At 46.3% G+C, this 21,258-nt stretch overlaps 1 long non-coding RNA gene across 1 annotated transcript; it reads right to left on the bottom strand.

The window, feature by feature from the left end:
* Positions 1–16,558: 16,558 nt before the first annotated feature.
* LOC127317046 (uncharacterized) lies at positions 16,559–21,227 on the bottom strand. The gene is made up of 3 exons (XR_007860777.2): positions 21,098–21,227; positions 19,870–20,020; positions 16,559–17,044 (listed from the first exon to the last, which is right to left on the bottom strand). It is a non-coding gene; the product is annotated as an uncharacterized lncRNA (long non-coding RNA).
* Positions 21,228–21,258: the final 31 nt, after the last annotated feature.

Below are 21,258 nucleotides of genomic sequence, written 5' to 3' on the forward strand. Positions count from 1 at the left end.
TACGACGTGTGTGGAAGGCGGATCCGTGACGTGCACGGCAAGATATTGTACCGTAGCTAGGCAATCTGTAATCCGGCTAGGACTCTCCATGTAAACCCTAGATCCGTGCGCCTTTATAAGCCGGATCCCGGGAGCCCTAGAGGCACAACCACAACTCATTGTAACAACGCGAAAGCGCCCAGATAATTCCAGACAAGCAGCAGTAGGCCCTGTCATCGTGCAGGTGTTCCGAAGCTGGGTAACTCGCGTACCACCGTCCCGAGAGCACTCCGCCCTATGGCCCCTACTTCTTCTCCCCCTCGTGAGGATCCCTCCTCCGGGGTACCGTCGATTAGGCAACGACAGTCGTCGTAGAAGCTTTTGCGACAGCTTATCATAGGTTCACTAAGAAACCTTTTGTAATGCCCGTGTAAATATCCGAATGAATCAATGGAATGCTATTTTGCCAAGTTATTGACGCCCATATTTTTTCAAGTTGGTTTTTGACAACTATACCGTGGATCCACGTTCCTCGAACGCCTTGCCCGCTTCTTCCTTCTCGAGGAAGACTTCCGCTGATAATCTCAACGAGGATTCTTCGAGTGCTGATCTAGGACATGATTTGAACGAACTGCGACAGCAGCTACAGGCGATGAAGAAACAAGCGCTTATAATTATGGATCAATCTCGGAAGTCGTCCGAGAAAGAAAAACTGGGGCTTCATCAGGCCCGAGAAGCCTTAGCTCTAAAGGAGGCCGCAGTCGCCGAAGCTGCACAGGCTGCTTCTCGAGAAAATTATATGCTCGAGTTGATGACTGACGCCAGCCTGGATATGGCGGGTACACTTCCTGTCTTTGAGGTTCTTCCCTTATACTTGCTTCCTTTTTCTTATCATTGTGCTTCCGTTGAATAGGCTCTTTTTTGGATACTGCTGCCGAAGACCAACGTGTGGAGGCAAGATCCACTCATCTTGTGAGGCTCGCCCTGGAGCATGGATCCAGTTTTTGGTCCACGCCGGACCGTACTCGAGGAATCGTAAGATTTCAAGATCGCGCCGGTCAAGTTCGCGACTACCTTGATTTCTGTGCGAGGACATTGGCCCTGGTTTACAACACCATGTTTCCTCGAAACACCCAACCGAAGACTCTTCCTGATTTGATGAACAAGTTCAGAGATGCTCCTCGGATCCATGAGTTTGTGAAAGCCCAATTAACTGCAGGAGCCCGGTTTGCTATGATCATGCTGCAAGTCGTCTATCCGAAGTTGGATATGACTAAAATCATTGAGTTGTGCCATGCTAAACTGAAGAGATGAAGGAGGAACATCGAAAAAATCAACGAAGTTGTCACGCCTGTAGCCGAAGAAATGATGGATGATTTGCTTCGGATGGATGTCGAGTTCTTCGTGAAGGGCAATTATGCTGAACATATGAGTGCCTCTACTGACGATGAAAGGGTTAACATAGATGACCTAATGGGTCATGAATAGTTATTTTTTCCTGCCAAAATTTTCTGTATAAAAGGATCCTGCATATTGTAAGTGCTATATTGTAAGACATCTTGTGTGTTTTCTTTCCATCTAGCCCCCGAGCGTTTGTCGGCAACTATACTTTTTTTTATGTTGGTTGGTTTGCGAGGTTTTTTAGACCAAGGCAAAATAACTTTGAAGTTTGTATATTGTAGACTTGAGTATATATATTGTATTTGCGGGTTGCAAGCCCCCGAGCCTGTCGAAGAAAAAGATGTATATCACCAATATCTTTACTATATTGCAGCACCGCGAGTCCGCCTCATTAAAAACATTCCAGCCCCACTCGGTGCCCTGAAAGGAAAGGAGTGCGTCTGAAAACTCGCGGGTGTTTCAGTACATTGTATGTTTACATAGAGGACTATATTTCGTCTTAGGCGTAAAAACGCCTAAGCTGCAGCACGTTCCAAGGATTTGACTCCTCGATCCCTGTCTTCTTGTCCTTTATCCTGTATGCTCCTCCTTCAATTACTTCTGTGACGATGTACGGGCCTATCCATGGCGACTCGAGTTTTTCATGGCTATTTTGCGTAAGCCAAAGAACTAGGTCGCCTACCTGGAAAGACCTTGGTCACAAACGTCGACTGTGGTAGTTTTTCATATCTTGCTGGTTCTTGGTGACCCTTGACAATACCTCGTCTCGAGCTTCGTCGAGTGCATCAACATCATCTTCCAGTGCCTTTCTCGAGGTTTCTTCGTTAAATTCTGCCACTCTCGGGGAATTGTGCTCTATCTCTATCGGCAGCACTGCCTCAGCTCCATGGACTAGAAAAAACGGAGTTTCTTGTGTCGCTGTATTTGGTGTTGTTCGTATGCTCCACAGCACGCTCGGCAACACTTCTGGCCAAGTATGTCGAGCTTTTTCCAATGGTGTTAACAAGCGCTTCTTGATGCCATTGCAGATAATGCCGTTTGCCTTTTCGACCTGACCATTGGTTTGCGGGTGCGCCACTGAGGCAAATTGTAATTTGATGCCTACCTCTGCGCAATATGCCTTGAACTCCTTGGATGTGAAATTACTGCCGTTGTCTGTGACGATGCTATTGGGAACTCCAAACCGAAAAACAATACTCTTGATGAATTTGATTGTCGATGCTGCATCTAGTGAATTTATCGGCTTCACTTCGATCCATTTCGTGAATTTATCGAAAGCTACGAGCATGTACTCGTATCCTCCTGGCCATGCTTTGTGTAATTTTCCCACCATATCAAGACCCCATTGAGCAAAGGGCCATGACAATGGTATTGGCATCAACTCCGCTGCCGGAGAATGAGGTTTCGCGGCAAACCTCTGACAGGCATCACAAGTACGCACTATGTCCTTTACATCTTCGATTGCTGTTAACCAGTAAAATCCTGCTCTGAAAACCTTGGCTGCTATAGCTCGACTACTCGCGTGGTGTCCACATCCTCCTTCGTGTACATCCTTTAATAGCAGTCGACCTTCCTCGGGTGTGACACACCGCTGCAAGAGTCCCGATATACTCCGCTTATAGATTTCGCCCTTAACCACGGTGAAAGCCTTGGATCGTCGAATAACTCGCCTTGCTTCTACTGGTTCCTCGGGTATTTATTTCCTTAGGATATATGCGATGTACACCTGCATCCAAGGAACTTGCAATACCATCACTTCATGCGATTCTTCGTCATCTCCTGATGTGCTTTCTTCCGAAACTGCCAGAGCCCCCGAGTCTTTCTCAACCTTCTCTTTCTTCTTTGCTTGTTTCTTTACCTTAGTCGACCTTTCACTTATCTCCTCCCAAAACACACCAGGTGGTATTGCCAAGCATTGTGATCCGATGTTTGCGAGGACATCGGCTTCATCGTTGCTAAGTCTACTAATATGATTCACTTCACACCCATCAAAGAGCTTCTCGAGTTCATTGTACACCTCCTTGTATGCTATCATACTATCATTGACTGCGTCACACTGATTCATCACCTGTTGAGCCACCAGTTGGGAATCGCCGAATTTTTTTAATCGGGTTGCAACACAAGCTTTCGCCATCTTCATACCATGTATCAGTGCCTCGTACTCCGCTTCATTGTTGGACGCATTGGGGAAAGTCATCCGCAGCACGTACTTCATTTTATCTCCTTGCGGTGAAATCAATATCACACCTGCTCCAGCTCCTTCTAGCTTTTTTGTAACATCCCAAATTTTCAAACAAAGAAGAAAATGAATTTCCTTTTTCCAAAAATGAGAATCAACAAAAACTTTTATTACATCATGTGCTATGCATAGTGCTCATGCTTAATTCTTGTGCTAAATTCCATGATGATTGTTGGTATGCTTATCAAATGTGCTAAAACCCTAAACCATAATGAATGTGATCAAAGAGAAGAAAAGTGGAAGAATAGAAAAATGCACACCACCTCACATATGTGGCATATAGCCATAATGGCAAAACTTGACCTATGCCACTATACTTTACCCAAATGGTTTGAAACCATCACTACACTTAACCTAACACACAAGGAACCCAAATTGGTGACCTTAGGTCAAAGAAAAAGAAAAGAAAAGAAAAACATGAAACTCACATATGTGCTTATGGCCAATTTGGCAAAACCTTAACCTAGGCCAATTTGGTTTGTGCCATTGGTTGGAGAATGTTACTAAACACTTAAGAACACCATCTGAATCAAAGAAACTCAAATCAAATCAAAATAGAATTCAAATTGAGCTCACATAAGATAATGGTCAAAATTGCATTTTATATCATGACACCTACTTTGAGCCTCTGTATTAAGAGATTTTTAAATCAAACAATCTCAACTCTTTGTACCTCATCCAAGACCTCATCAAGGTGAACAACTTTGGTCAAAACCATCCCTGCAAATTCTTTCTCAATTTCAAATTCTCATCAAGCAAAGTAGCAACATTCAAATAGATTCTAGATTGTGCCATATTTGAAATCTTGCAAATCAATTCAAATTTCCACACCACCACCACCATTGTGTGCCAAATATTATATGAATTAACTCCACCAAAAATCATTGCAAAATTCCAAAATTTGCTTCATGCGGCCATTTGGTCGAGCACCTGGTGTGCACCATTGCTGCCAACCCAACACATGCATATATCCAGTGGATTATCGCCTAAACCATCAAGCCTTGGTCATCAAATGTACTCTCCTGTATCCCCTGCATCTTGCCAAGCACCAGAGACACGAGCTAGTACATGATATCATCACCAATCAACCATGTCATGCATGACATGGCACACACCATGCCACTCCTCTCTCCATCCTCTTCCAGCATGCACCACCATGTCATTGACTTCCCCCTCACTCTCCTGGACACGCCAGTACTTGCCATCGACGAAGAGGAGCATCACACGCGCCAGCACAAGGACGCCCAGTGACGGCCACGACGCGCCAGAGCGCGCCGCGACACGCCCTGGACGCGCCAGAGCAGCATCGCCGCACGTCACCCTAGTCCTCCCCTCGCTCTCTCCGCGCGCCAGTCGCCTCGCCGTTGACCCTGCTACCGCCCAGACACGCTCATTGGCCCGCTCGACGCATGTAGACGACGCCACCATCATCGACGTCCGCCGCAGTACCGTGCGCCTCCGTCAACATCCCGAGCGCGTCACTGTCCCGTTTTCACCGCAATCAAGCCCTACGTGACCGCCCTGACGTCGCCGACTCGCCTGCGTCAGCGCCCAACCCTCTGCGCCCCTGTAGACGCGTCGCCATGGATGACCTGAGCCCCGCACCTCGGCCTCGCCCAGCCGCTATAAAAGGGGCACTCCCGTCTCTCAAATCTCCACACCACCAGCATCCCCTCCTCTCAGAACCTCTCCTCGACCACACTCCGCTCCACATTAGCCACTGTCGCCCTCCAATTTCATCGCCGGAGCCGTGAAGCCGCCACAGAAGCCGCCGGAGATTGACGCCACCTCCAGTGACGACACATGTACCAGGCGAACCACCGTCCTCGACAACATCGCCGCGCACCTCGCTGACGACCGTCGGAGCGCCGGTGAGCTCCCCGACCCCCTACCTACGCTGCCAGTACGCTCGCCTCTCGTCGGAGATGACGATGGCCGTGCGTTGTTCGATCCAATTCTAATCCTACGGCTCAGACAGAAAACTTACCGTTTCGCGTTTTAAGTGTCGCTGACGCGTGGGACCCAGCGTCAGATGGCCTGCTCGCGCTGGACGCGAAGTGGGCCGGCCCGTTTTCCTTTTCTCTCGCTGGCCCGTTAAATTTTCCCGCGCTAGCCCAGCAATTCAAATTCGAATATTCCAATTTAATTCAAATTCCTTACTGATGCCATGTTCAAAATTAAATAGAATCAAATCTACTGAACCAAATTTGATGAATTTTATATATTTGGAAAGATTATGAAATTCCCTAAATAACTACACTGGCCTCAACCCTTGATTCATTGTAGAATTAATGTAGTAAAAATAACAAGGCAGGGCCTTTCCAAACTTCAAACATTTATTAAAAATCAACCATAAATGATTTTAAGTTGATTTTAACTCTCAAAAATCACAATTCATATTGTCTATATGAATATGTAAAAATATGACATGGTTGTTCATATGATCATGGGATAGAATAAATAATGGCTATGTGGCTATTTCTAGTCCATTTAAATTGCCCCAAATTAAATAATTAAATAGTATGAGGGATATTCTCTCATTTAAATCTTTGTCCCAAGTAATTCAACATGAGGTATTGACCTTGGTCTATATAAGCTCATACTGTATTATTTGGTGATATTAAATTATTACTAAGATAGTGTTAAATTGCATGAGGTGTAATACCTCATTTAAATCATTTTCCCAAATGATAAATATGAAGAATTGACCTTGGTCAACATGTGTTCATACCTTATTATTTGAGGAGATTAAATCTTAACAAGATTCAATGAGAGGAAATTATTTCTCAAAGAATATAAATAACAACCCTAATAATTATTTCAATGAGAGGAAATTATTTTTCTTAAAAAGAAAACAAAGTCAACCAACATGTTAAATAATGTTGTGATGCTATAATAGCTTGTGTGAACCATTTGTGTGATTAGTCTAGCCCTTAAGATTTGTTTGGTGATTGTATATCTCGTATTCGTTTATAGATGCTAGTACCGAGGAATGCCAGGAGGAGGAGGTCAACTTCCAGGAAGAAGAAGACCACTTTGATCAATACACCACTCAAGGCAAGTTATATTCTTGCAAGTTGCCCTAGTACAAAGCTCTACAAGAGCAAGGCACCATTACCTTCTACTTTATTCTTAACGATCCCATCCCAAGTTTTTAACTTACAAGTTTTTGACTTTGGTTTATCAAAGTTTATTTTTGATTCATGATTTACTTGATCTAGATATAGAGTAGTACAAGAGCATCACACTTAGCCTAGAGAGCTACAAGTTTAATAGTACCCCTCATGACTAGTTGCTAGTGCTAAAACTAAAAGTGACTACTCTAGATGGGAACATGTGAAAACCAATGACTTTGAAAACCTTGGAATGATGAGTCATTCTATTGAAAGATTTTGAAGGTGAATGTGACTTGTGAATGACATGGTGAACTTTACAAAAACTGATGGTTGGGTTCGGATGCGATACCATTCCAATTTTACAAGTACCCCCACAATACCTGATTATGGGTAAGGGCTTAACTGGAAATTTATGTGCTTTAGTATGGGTTCCCTCTAAACAAACGTCATAGGGGTTATGCCGAGGCTGCCTCCATTGAAATGTGAACTGATGTGAAATGACGTGAAATGAGGTGAATGTCCGGCCCAAGCCCTGTGCAGTTCCCAGGCTGACGGTTTGTCTTCACTGGGAGGCCAAGCTCATGGGGAGAGGTGCCTGTACTAGGGTATGTAAGTGAAAGGTTATGGTTGGTAGTCCGCACACGGAGTGTGATAAATTAGGGCCAGTTAACCCTGACGGATTATTGCAAATGTTGTGCCAAAAGTGTGCGACCTCTGCAGAGTGTAAAACTATTTGAATAGCCGTGTCCACGGTTATGGACGGTTGGAAAGGCCATACTGTTCCGTCATCAGACCAATTTCAAAAAATGTGACGTGTGAAGGTTGACTTGTGACTTGAACTTGAAAGGTGAATTTGAATTGATCACAACAGAGTTGTGGGAATGACACTAATGTTCCCACTTGAGTTAGTTAGGCAAATGAAGAGTCTTATATTACTAAAGTGCTTATGAAATAAAATTGGCTTTATGCAAATAAACCTAGAGCTCAGCACCCCTTTACTAAAATTGATAATGCTTACACTAGTATTAGTTTGCGAGTACTTTAAAGTACTCATGGCTTTGTCCCTGGCTATTCAAATGGCCAGACTATGAAGAGGAGTACCAGAACCAAGAAGATGGACAGCAGGACGTCTATGATAACTAGGACTACTCCTGACGTCAACAGTTGCATGTGGAACAGATGGACCGCAACCGCTACTTCGCTTCCGCTATGTGTTTTGTAATAGGATCTCTAGATCCACTATGTTGTATTAAGACTGGATCATGTGATCCTTTGATGTAAGACAATTATGAGTTGTAATGAATGATGTTCTATGATATCAATCTATTATGTCTCGCAAAAACAATATTCCTGGGATTGCGATGTTTGGCATAATAGGCATCTGGACTTAAAAATCCGGGTGTTGACACTTTTGGACCCGTCAAAGTTCATAGTCCAAGTTCTCGATAAGTCTGGAGGTCCCGTATTTTGCAGCTCCATCCACTCTGCGATGAAGTCTGGTAAGATCTGTGACTTTATTGCTTTTCTTTTTTCATATGTTATGTCCCGAGGGGAAAAATCTATTCCCCAAAGGGAGACACGACCCGTAGCTTCAGGGTTGTTCAATATATTGGACAAAGGCGCCTCATTGACCACTATAATTGGATGTGCCGAAAAATAGTGCCGCAATTTTCTTGCGGTTGTGAATACTCCATATGCTAACTTTTGGTACTACGGGTACCTCTGTTTTGAAGGCGATAAAACTTCACTGATGAAGTATACCGGTCGCTGGACTCCATGGAGTTTTCCTTCTTCCTCTCGTTCCATCACGAGTACTGTGCTGACCACCTGGGGTGTGGCCGCGATATATAATAGGAGAGGTTCCTTTTCCTTGGGCGCCACCAATATTGGCGGTGTCGAAATTGTGCGTTTGAGATCTTCAAAGGCTCTGTCTGCTTCTTCGTTCCACTCGAACTTTTCTCCCTGTTTGATCAAAGCATAGTACGGCAGCGCCTTTTCTCCCAACCTGGCGACGAATCTGCTCAAGGCTGCGACTCGCCCCGTTAGCTGTTGTATTTCCTTGAGCTTTGTTGGCTTCCTCATTGTCACGATGGCCTGGATTTTCTCCGGGTTGGCTTCGATCCCTCTTGCTGACATCAGAAACCAAAGAAGTTCTCCCGCAGGAACGCCAAAAGAGCACTTCGTCGGGTTCAGCTTGAGGCAGAATTTGTCGAGGTTATCAAAAGTTTCTTTGAGATCGTCAATCAAGGTTGACCCTTTCTTTGTCGTTATCATGACATCGTCGATGTATACTTGAACATTTTTGCCAATCTGAGTGGCGAGGCACTTCTGCATCATCCGCTGATATGTTGCTCCCGCGTTTTTCAACCCGAAAGGCATTGTTCTATAGCAGAAAACTTCATAAGGTGTTATAAAAGTTGTTTTGACCTCATCTTCTTCTTTTAAGCAGATCTGGTTGTAACCAGAATACGTGTCCAGGAGGGAAAGACGTTCACAACCTGCCGTGGAGTCGATAATTTGATCGATCCTTGGGAGGGGAAAGTATTCCTTTGGACAATGTTTATTGAGACACGTGAAGTCGCCGCACATGCGAAGGACTTCTGTGTTTTTCTTTGGGACCAGCACTGGGTTAGCTACCCACGTGGCCTCTGTGTGCAACTCTTTGATGAACCCAGCTTCTCTGAGTTGATTTATTTCCGATAGCATAGCTTTGTGGTTTGGTTCCGAGAAACGCCGCAAAGGTTGTCTGATTGGCCTGGCCAATGGATCCAAGTTTAGCGGGTGCTCGGCAAGTTCCCTGGGTACTCCTGGCATGTCTGCTGGACACCATGCGAAGATTTCCCAGCGCTCACGGAGGAACTCGACGAGCGCGCTTTCCTATGCGAGGTCCATATTTGTGGCGATAGCTGTCGTCTTCTTGGGATCCGTCGGGTGGATTTGTACTTCTTTCGAATTTTTCGTAGTATCAAAAGTTTGCTCCTTCAATGGCCTCCCTCCGTCAGGCAGCACATCGTAATCAGTTGTTAGCTTGGACGCCATATACTCCGCTTGCATCCCGAAAGTTTCTGACAGTCGATGAAAATCCTTGTCGCACTTATCCGCTAGCGCAAAACTGCCTTTTACTGTAATTGAGCCTCTGGGTCCAGGGAGTCGCCACAATAAGTATGTGTAATGGGGTACCGCCATAAATCTGGCGTACGCAGGTCATCCCAGTAAAGCATGGTACTGTGATGGAAAATCACGACTTCAAATTCCAGCCTTTCTATCCTGTAATTTTCTCGGGTTCCAAACTAAACGTCGAGATTGATCTTCCCCAGCAGATAATTTGGTCTGTCTGGTGTGATGCCATGGAAACGTGTGTCGGTTGGTTTTAAGTTTGCCAGGGATATGTTCATCTTCCTCAATGTATCTGCGTACATGAGGTTTAAGCTGCTGCCTCCATCTATGAATACTCGTGAAACGTCGAATCCTGCGATCACCGCTGGTAAGATTAAAGCGGATTGTCCTGGTCGCGGAACTTGCTGCGGATGATCCGCTATGGTGAAGCCAATATCTTGTCCCGACCAATTTAGGTACTCGATTGTTGGTGGAGGCATCTTCCCTGCCATAAAGACTTGTCGCGAAATTACTTTCTGAGCCCTGTTGGATGGCCTTGCCTTCTGGATCATCGAGACCGCGCCATTGGTGTCGATATAAGGAGGCGGGTGTGGTGTTGCCGCTATTTGTAACTGGTGTCGGTTTGCGTCCGTGATCACGGGAGGAGGTGGAAGGTGAATCTCACTTCTTGGCCATTGAGGGTTCCTATTTGCTGCCTGTGCGTTGGCATGCCCCGCAAATCTGTTCAGCGCCTGGAAAGTCCAGCAATCCTTCTGCAAATGTCCTGACTGCCTTTTCCCGTTGTTGTCGAGATAAAAGTGCATCTGACATGGTCCGTTCATCATATCTTCGGGAGATATGTACGGCCTCTGGAACCTTGGACCATTATTTTGCCTATTGGGGTGTGGACTACCCCTATAGTCACTGCGCTGTTCACCACTCTTTTGATAATCATCTCGATTGTTATTTCCGCTATTTCCTCGGAAGCCAGCCGATATTTGGCCGGGACCGTCATAGTCGGAGTATTGGCGAGAAAATCGTCGTCTATTTTGAATATTCCGGTTTCGATCCTCCTCAGGCGACCTATGCCGCTTATTATGAACATCATCTTCTCCATCCGCCCAGCGATTCGCTATTTCCATCAATGCTGCTATGGTTTTTGTGTTAGTCCTTCCCAAGTCCTTTATGAAATCTTTTCTTCGGATTCTAGCAACAAAAGCATCTATCGCCCTCTCGTCAGATATGTTTTCTACCGAGTTTTTGATGATGTTCCACCTCTGGATGTACATCCTCATCGACTCATCATACTTTTGTCGACAAGCTCTCAATTGTTCTATTGATGCGGGTTTCTTACATGTAGATCGAAAAATTTTCACAAACATGTCCTCAAAGGTCTCCCAGCTGTCGATGGATCCAGGTGGTAGCTTCTTGATCCATGATCGTGCTGCACCACTCAAATATACCTGGATGCTCTGCATGGCAGTTGCTTTGGTTCCACCTGTTAACTTTACTGTTTCCAAGTAGTCGACCAGCCAATCCTCCGGTTCTTGCAAACCATCGAACTTCTTGTAGTTGTCAGGTAATTTGAAACCAGACGGAACTCGCGTTTTGCGAACTCGTCGAGTAAAACAGGGGAGTCCGCACATCTCCTCCTCATCAACCTCCGGTGACTGCCGACGTTCCCTCCTTTCTTGATGCGCCTTGTCAACCCGCGCTTGTGTCGTTGTATCTCTTGCCGATGTTCTTGGAGGATCCTGTATCGCCCCTGTAGGCCGCGGATTATTTTGTCTTGCAGCACCTTCGGGTGGTGTGCTTGTTCCCGCAAACGCTGTCCCCATGACTCCGACTCCTACCATAGCCATGTTATACAATGCCTCTCTTGGATCTCCTGGGGGAGGCCTGTTCGCCAGTATAAAGGCTTGTGTCGCCATATATCCCGCTTCTGGTGTTTTAGGAATAATGTTTCCTCTTGTGTCTATTGACATAAAAGACATGTCGAGGTTCTGGGTCAGATGCTCCCTCTCAGCTTCAGGTATGTTCTGCAACCGCGATCTTCCCCTATTACGAGCATCTCTGTGACTGTCTCCCGAAGTTCCTGACTGTCGGCTGAGCTCTGCCCTTCTTCGGCTTGACGCGGAAGCTGCGGCCTTTCTTCTATTAAGCTCAGCTGTCTGCTTTTCAAGTTCTCGTCCAGCACGGGCGAGTCTATATTGGTATGCTTGTAACTCTTCAGCCGTAGCAGTTGTATTCATCGGCTCTGTACCGTCCATGGCTTTTGTGGCTCTGTCCCAAGTCGCTTGTGGGAGTTGCACCCTTAGACGCGGTGTAGGCCCGACATATTTGGTGCCCAAACCTCGCATGAGATCAGCGGGATCGACGTATGGATTTCCCACATCATTGAAAGCCTCTGACGTCTCCTTCGTGCGACTTGCTTCTCCAACTACATAAATTTGATGATATTTTGAAGCTGTATCTTTGCTGGGATTGGTGACACCATCGTATAGATCGGTGAAGACCTCCCGAACAGAAATAGATCTGTCGATGAAGTTGTAGCTGTCGACGCTGTCTGAGTCGATGCTTATATTGGAGTCCGCAAACGACTCGAAGGACATGCCGCCGAAGATCTTGACGAGTTCTCCGCTTGTTGACGATTTGTCGAAGCGCGGTGATGAGATTTCCTCAGCATCGATCTTGAACGATGATGATGATCCCGAAAAATCGGAATCGACCGCCGACGATCCCGACGAAACCGGAACCTCGAGACGATGCAACCCTTCTTTTCCGACGCTGAAGTGGAACTTCCCGAACGTCATCTCCATAGGCTCCTCCAGATACGCATATGCATCCACATGGGAGGGCGGGTGAGGAACAAAATCGACTAGATCAGTTTCGATCCGTTTACCTCTGTCCATTGCGTTGCTTCCCACCGAAGATGTCGATGATGTTGAACGTGCCATCGAGATCAGATCCTTGTCGCCTCTAATTCCCACAGACGGCGCCAATTGACAAGGGATTAACTTGTCAATGCCTACAAGTTGTAGACTAGGGTTTTGTTGGAAGTAGAGGGCAAGTAGATCTCGAGGGTTTCAGCCGGAAAAGTACTCGACTGCTATGAAAACTAGGGTTGTGTTGACAATGATTCGATCCTCTCTTCGTCCCTCGACTCCCCCTTATATAGGAGGCGGAGCCGAGGGTTTCGTATTACACAAGTTTACAGATTCTGGGAGACTTTTTGAGTTCAACCCGTAAAGTTACAAATCTCTTTATTCCTAATACAATTCTATCTTTCCTTAACAACAACTAATTGGGCTTCCGAGCTTCATATTCTTCGACTCGTGGGCCTTCAGTAAACCCCGGGTACCATCTTCGGCAGGCCCATCAGGGATGCCTATGTCACAGGGCCAACGGCCGGAGATGTCTTCATGTAGTTCGTGATGGGCTTCTGGGTGTTGACCCGAGAGGTGGTGACCTTCTGGTTCCTGCAACAAGTAAGGAAAAGATATAAGTAAAGAAACTTCACAATCAGAAGTATGAATTTCCGAACACTTACATGGCTCCAGGGAGTAGCAGGCACGATCCTTTCCCTGTTGTAGCCAGCAGCTTGATGTGATCGCGCTCCGCCTTCTTGGACTCGAGGCGCGGAGGTGGCTTGGTCTTAGCATTCTTGGCGGAGGCCTCGCCGCTGGCTCCGGCATCAGAGCCGAAAGTCTTGGCGCGGGGACGTTTTGTCGCGCGAGGGGCAGCTTTTTTCGGAGCTTGCTCGTCCCCCTCAACGTTGTCCTCCGGATCCTCCTCCACCCTTCCAGCAGGTACACGGAAAATACTTCTCAAACTATCCTCCGCCAAAGAATTGAGCTGAAGAGGAAACATGGAAAAAAGTTAGAACATTTCAAGTGTAAGAAGTAAAAAAGGCTAAGTGTAAGAACGCACCGGATGACACTTGTTGTTGATGGAGATATCCCTGTAAATCTCCGGGACCTCCTGGCCACGGCCAATCTTCACGAGTGTCCGGATCCTCCTGTTCAGAGAATCCGTTGGCAAGTTGTCTCGGGTTACCCGCAGTTGGTCGTCGATCCCGGAGTATTCGCAGATCAGCCGCTTATTGAACTTGAGCGGCTGGATCCGGCGGGTGAACCAGCTCAAGGTCAAGTCCATTCTGGTTAAACCATCATGGACTAGCCAAGAGATCCTCCGAGCAGCCTTGTCCAGTTCCGGATACTGGGCAAGGGCGGGGATGAAGCTCCAGCTGGCCAGTTCCTCCGGAGGATTGTTGGCGAATGCGGGAAGGCCGTCGTGGACGCCCGGAACTGACATGTTCTTCACGTAGAACCATCCGGCATTCCAGTACCGGACGGACTCGTGGGAAGGGGGAGCCGGAAACATCCTTTGAGGGCGGAGCACAAACGTCATGCTTCCGCAGTTCACCATGACATTATCCTTGGTCTCTTTTTTGACTCGATAGAAGAATTGCTAAAGGCGGATATCTGGACGGATTCTGAGGTGACCCTCGCAAAGAGTCACGAAATTGGAGAGAAGGAGAAAGGAATTGGGGCATATGTTGTGAGGCTGGAGGCCGTAAGTGCTAATCACTAATAAAAAGAACTCGGAGGGGGGAGAGAAAGGCCGCACTCCACCCAGCCTTTGGTGAAGACGCGTTCGTCGGTATCTGGGGTCGGAGTGCTTGAATCCTTTTGAAAACTCCATGAGCCCGGAGCAATGAACTCTTCTTTCTCGAAGGCTCTGAGCTCCAAATCAGTGACTTCACTGGGCCACCACTGACCCTTCTCACCTTCGCGGATCCGGGCCTTCGAACCCTTCTTTTGCTCAGCTTCATGTACCTTAGGAGCCATCCTAGCATGCCCTTCTATCTCCGCCTGGATCTCTTCTACTGTTGGGATCTGACTGAGAAAATTGCTGGAAGAGGCGGAGAAAGGTTGAGCTAATCTAATATCGGAAATTGGGCGGAAGGAATGCTATTGGCTCAACGAACTTTGGTTCTGTGGAGTTTGGTTGTGGGCTATTCGGAGAACTATCGGTAAACCTAGGTGAGCTAGTGGACATATTTCTGGCTGCATGCATATGGTGCAACGTTTAAGTAACCGGAACTAGCTAAGTTGTCTTCTACAAGTCCGGTGGACTTACCGGCAATGGCGTGGCGGTTCCCCGTGACGCCGGCAAAGTTGAAGGTCGCGGAAGTGACGCGCAGGCCTCCGGCGATACCACAAAACGGCGGCGGTGACGATTTCCCGATCAACCGTGAGCAGCTCGGGTTGAGGGAGACCTTGGAGCGGTGGCGCTTGAAGTTTTCCGGGGAACAGCTCACCGGAAGTGAGATTTACCGGGCAGCGCTGGCGCGAGGAGGAAGACGAAGTGGTGAGGACGGTGAAAGAATGGAAGTGGCCGTGTGCGTGGGGGTACTTATAGACCTCGCGCTGAGATTCGTGAGTCGGATCCTACGGTGGGAACGGAACGGTCGCACCGTTGGATGATCGCCACGCGTCTTAGGTCAGAAGCGGTGAAATGGACGCAGTGGTGACCTAACTGAGCGCCTCCAAACTTCCGGCTGAAGATTCGCAGATCCGAAAATTTAGGGCGGGAAAAGCGGAAGTTGTGCGCGACGTGGGCGAGAAATCTGCTAAGTTACCGTTACAGAAGAACAAATGATTTTCGGTTGAATGAAGCCGAAAATGATGAAGATTTGGAAGCTCTTCGAGATTCTTTTCGGATCCGGACAAAGTTAGGCGGAGGAATGATGAATCTTGAAGAACTTGGGGGGGCTACTGTTGTGGGTATACTTTATGGGTATATCAACGACATGGTCTAGATCCGGCAAGCCCGGGTGGCCCATAGATGGTGATGGTGGCATATGGCCCATCAGGCGGCCCAGTTGTTGTTGATAGAAGATGGATGAAGTCCAGCCCAGGAACAGGAGCCGGATCTCAACCGACCTTGCAGGGAGTCGGATCCATGACGGCCCATGAAGTATCCGGATCCAATACGGCAGCTAAGGAAAGGTGGATCCTTGACGTGCATGGTAATGTAATATTCCGTAGTTAGGCATCTTGTATTCCGGCTAGGACTCTCCGTGTAAACCCTAGATCCGGACGCCTTTATAAGCCGGATCCTGGGGGCCCTAGGGGCACAACCACAACTCATTGTAACAAAGCGAAAGCGCCTAGATAATTTCAGACAAGCAGCAGTAGGCCATGTCATCGTGCAGGTGTTCCGAAGCTGGGTAAAACGCGTACCACCGTCCTGAGGACTCTCCGCCCGATGGCCCCTACTTCTTCTTTCCCTCGGGGGGATCCCTCCTCCAAGGCACCGTCGAATAGGCAACGACACCACCACCACCGGACCCGCCGTACCCCTGGGCCGCCCCTGGAAGACCCCGCCTCCGCGCGAAGGGGGGTCCATGGGTCGTCGCCCGGAGCCACCTCGCGCGAGACGACCCGGGGCGAAGGTCGGGTAGGAAGGGAGGAGAGGGGGTGGGAGGGGACGGTGGTGGAGGGTGGAGGGGCGGCAGCACAGGGAGGTGGGCGCTGGCGCAGGGAGGGTGGAGGGGCGGCGGCTAGGTCTGTATATTATCACCAACCTGTTGCGGGTGGACATCAAAAATGGGTGTACCTAGGATTCCAAATTAAGACTACACTCTACTCCGCTCAAAGGAACCGGCTCGTGCACAATCGCCTGATTTATTCTAGTTTTAACCATTCCATTGGGGACATCTGATTACCATCCAACTATCAGGTGACTTTCTTTTTGAGACGTCCACGTCAGTTTATTCAAATTTTCATATATAATGTTTACAAATAAATCAAACCCGTCCGGTGGGTTATTCATCCACACATGGCGCCCTGCATCTACGGACATAGCAAAACGCGCTAGTTGATCAGCTTCATGATTCGAGTTACGAATCTCATAGTGAAAAGAGACGCCATTTCGTGAGCCTGCTCTCGACTTGATCTCCGTCGGTATAAGACTGAAAACTCCCAGATTCTTGTGTTGCAGACCTTGTATCACTTCCATGCAATCGGAGGCCACGGTGACCTCGCAACATTGAAATCTCCTGCCAGCGCCATCGCTTCTCGACAAGCAAGGGCTTCAAGGCACCCCGGGTGTGTTTTCTTCAAAGACCATCGCGCCGGCGCCCATGAACAAGCCTACCTCCGAGCGACACGACTCTGAATGCGCCCCTGTTTGCTGACCTAGCCACCTGCCCCATCGACATTCATCTTGCAGCATAAGAACGAAGTTGCTACCAAATTACAAACAAAGCCCACTCCATGCAGCTCTGCAAGAAGAAATTATATACAACGTCCACAACAAGATCATGACAATTATTCGCTACCAAATTACAATTTAGAAGAAAAAAAGGGTGTCTTCCTGATAGTGTGTCATTAGTTTCTATATTTGGTAGTACTGCATAGGATTCCTAATTAAGATCCAACACTAAACCGCTCAAAGGATCCGGCTTGATCACAGGTCGAAAACAGTATCCTATTCTGGTTTGCCATGTCGGTTTTTTTCCTTTTTGTTTATAATAGAAACATCAGAACCTATCGTATTGGCAAGCACGGTCACATATGTTGTTTCGAGTTTCATGTCATGAAAGTGCCTGACTGTTTAGAATACTTGAATTGTACATTGCTATATATATGGGTGAAATAATTAAAAAACATGTAAAAAAAATTCTTGTGTTTTGACTGTGTAATGCTATATACTCAAGTATCAATCTGAATTGCCACTTGTAATAGCTCTGAATTTCCAAATCATTGTGTGTGGTTTGTCGTGCCGGGCTGCCGGCAATGGTTGGCTTTTAGTGGATTTTCATCTTACGGGCTCCCCCTCCCCCTCCCGGGTCGCTCCCCCTCGGGTGGCTCCAGAGGCGACCCATCTACCCCGACCCCGCCCTCTCCACACCTGCCCCGGCCAGGCCGCTGCCGTCGCCGGCGCTGGCGGAGGTGGCGGCGCCCGACTCGCCAAACAGTGGAGAGGGCAGTGGAGGGGGCACGTCCGGCGGCGCATTTGAGCGGGGAGGTGCGACGGCGGGCGTGCTTCGCACAGCGGAGGAGGCAGCAAGGTGACGGGATGCGGGACGCCGGCGGTTGGGCAGCGGCGGCACGGAGACCTGGTGGCAGCGCGGGCCCGATCTGGGCCTGATCTGGGCCTAGGGGCCTGGCCGTTCTGCTTCGGACCAAGCAGCGCTGCCAGGTTCCTGACCGGGGATCACAACCTGCTGCTGAGTTGCAGTAGCCATGGGCTTGGCGGCGATGGCTTACTGAGGTGTACCTCCTTCGTCGTCGTTGGGCGGCGGATGGCGGCGCGGGGGCCTTTTCGTCCGCGTCGAAGAATAAAGGTGGCAGTTCTAGGATTCTTCTCGGACCAAGTTTGAAGATCTGTCGGATCCTTGTTCCAACCAGTCTAGGTGGATTGTCGTGTTTCGGAAGGCCCTACAGGCGAAATTCATTGTGTGAATAATGCCTGAAGATTGCTAGATTGGGTGGTTTCGGTCGTGCGCACCCATGTTTTTTTATCTGGCCGTTTGGTTTCAGAGGGGGCGCTTCGAAGCTCTACTGGCTGTTAATATCATGGAGATCGTTTTCTTTCCATGGTGCTAGCGGAGAAGGTCATCAAGCCGAGATCAGTGGAATAGCTATGATGGTCGGATCTTGGTGCTGAGGTGGAATTGGCTTGGCGATTCGTGACTTATAACAGCGACTGGTATGTGGGGGCGACTGCATAGGAGAAGTTCAGAGTCTTATCTTTCAGGTTGAAAATCCAAGGTATGACCTTAATTGGTTATGTCTGGCAATGTTCTTGTTGAATGCATTGTTTTAAGAGAGATGACTTTCTTCAGGTTGAAAATCTAAGATCCAGCGTTTGTGCACTGTTTCCTTCTTGGAGGTGTCGCTTCTTAGTGGTGTCAGTTTTATTGTTTCAAGTTATAGATCTCTGTAGCGGGACCTTTTTCTTTTTTGTAATTCTTTTCTCTTTCTTTTGGTTGTGTGCATCCTTTATGTCATTAGGACATGATGTTGTTGCAGAGGCTGGGTGTAATTAGTATCTCTGCGATATTACTATTTATCTTTATCGAAAATATACTATAAAAATATCATTGAGTTCATATTCGAAATAAGTTTTAAGTGATAAAATTTCTATAACAGGCATCTCATGTATTATTAGTTCATTTTTTGGTCAAAGTAAAATCACAGAAAACGAGGGTGCTACCAAAATAGAGCGGAAGGAGTATAAATTTACTCACAACTTGTCTACACCTTGTAAATAATAAAATTATAACTATCTGTCGCTAATGAGCACTAATTGAAAATTAATCGGGATCCAAAGAAGTTTCTACGTAAAGGAACTAAGTTTTGTCTATAACATGCTGTAATATGGACCAATGTATCTTCATATGTTATAGTTATGAAACAAATTAGTCCAAATGGCATGCTATATATATTTATGGAAAAATAGGAAAAATTGCACAGTTGATTAGTCGTGGTTCAGAAAGCAGTCTGATATTTTCAGAGATAACAGAGATTTTAGTTCCTTTTTGTACAATCACAGAAACTATACAACCAAAAAGTAATTATAGAGATGATATGAGGCCATCTGATGGTTTCTTGTTGGGATCTTGTAAATTACAACTTGGGTCAGGGAAGCATGTGGTAATCACCGTATAGGGAAGCAGGAAAAATAATTTCTTAGTTAGGTGCAATGGAGTAGGAAGTCATATCTTGTCAGGGAGAATCACACAGAATTGTGGCAAGCCTTATTTTTTTATCTTCAAAGCATTTCTTTTATCACTTATAAGGACACACACCTAGATGGCGTGATAAAAGCACAAACTTGAGAAAACCATTTATAGTATAGGAAAAAATAAATTGCAAATTATTGCATAAATAGTAAAGTCAGCTGCAAGAATCAGCATGCCCTGCTTAGACATATTGATAACAAGTGCACCGCACAAAGCAGAAGCTCACCCAACTGAAAAAATAGAAACTACAATAGGACATGTTGACCGGACAGTGACCATACCTTGTTAGGATTAAGAAGGTAGTTATACAATGTGTTCTCCTATCCAATCACAGCCATGTTCTTCGTAGCCGAAGAATTACCAGGACTTGTGCCAAACTTCCTGTGAAACAGATCAATCTTCGAGAAACCAGGGCCTACTAGGAGTTAAGCCCTGCATAAGATCAGCATGATTGACATTACTAACTACATCTTTGCAATTTGTACCAACAAGATCCTGCTTTGATCATAACTTGACATGCAATAATTGGATTTAGTTTCAACATTTACTCCTTAGTTGAAAACATGTCCATTACAGTGTCCTGAACAAGAGCAAGTGTTTTGTTGAATCATATGTATAACATGTGCGGAGATTTCTATCCAAAAAAAAACATGTGCGGAGATTAGATCCCATATTTTTATATATAATATTATCATTAACATACTAAAAAAAACGATTTACACCTCATAAGGAAAATCATATCCATAGTTGTCCTCAAGGTGAACTAGTATAAGAGCAAAAGCAATTTGCTGCTAAAGGGGAAAAAAAGTCTGTATATGACATGTTGTGTGGAAGAATCACAGTAATGTTTTTTTTACATGGCAGTCTTTCATCACAAAATATTATTTATTGAGTTTCCGATTGTGGTTTGTATATACCAGAATCAAAAATGTCATCAATAATCGGAATGTTTTATACAGTTTTAGCTACTACAGAAATCTGCAAGACTTGCCCATGGGGTCATGTATATACAGTTTACATGTTCTTTCTTGGTTCAAATTGTGGAACCACTTTTTCCCTTTGAGTATCTAGGTTTCTTAGGAGGTAGAAACATTTTCTCAGTACAACAATAGTCAAGGCATGTCAATGAGAAGCAATCCAGAACTAGAGACATGGTTGTGTTGAATCACTGAAGACTGAACAAGTGCACATTGCGCTAAGTTCATACTTCATGATTAGTCTTCTCAACTCTTTTTTCCTTAAATCGCCTTTTAAAAGTCAAATTCTATGTTAAATTTAAAATATTAACCAATGATCATTTTATTATTCTCCACCTTATTTTGTCACTCGTGTAAGGAACTCGATAAACTAACCGTAACAACTTAATTTTTCAAATGACGAAATAAACAAAATGTGCAGCGATACAAGTTTGCATGTATAAACATAAGTAACTAAGATGCATGAAATCACAATATCTTCTCAGAAACAGCAACAAGCGATTGACATCAAAGGCATTGCATTTACGAACACCTTCTGATTGCAGAAGCCATCACCAAATCCAAGCGCGGTGACTCTTCCGCCCCCCTCCTCCCCACTGAGGTCCAAATGGCATGGTCGAGCCCCAACTAGAATTTGCAGACAGAGGCCTCAACCCCTCCCTCCCGCCCGGTCCTGTTATCATTCAGAGTTAG

Source organism: Lolium perenne, chromosome 1 (assembly GCF_019359855.2).
Source record: "Lolium perenne isolate Kyuss_39 chromosome 1, Kyuss_2.0, whole genome shotgun sequence".
NCBI classification, from domain to species: Eukaryota; Viridiplantae; Streptophyta; class Magnoliopsida; order Poales; family Poaceae; genus Lolium; species Lolium perenne.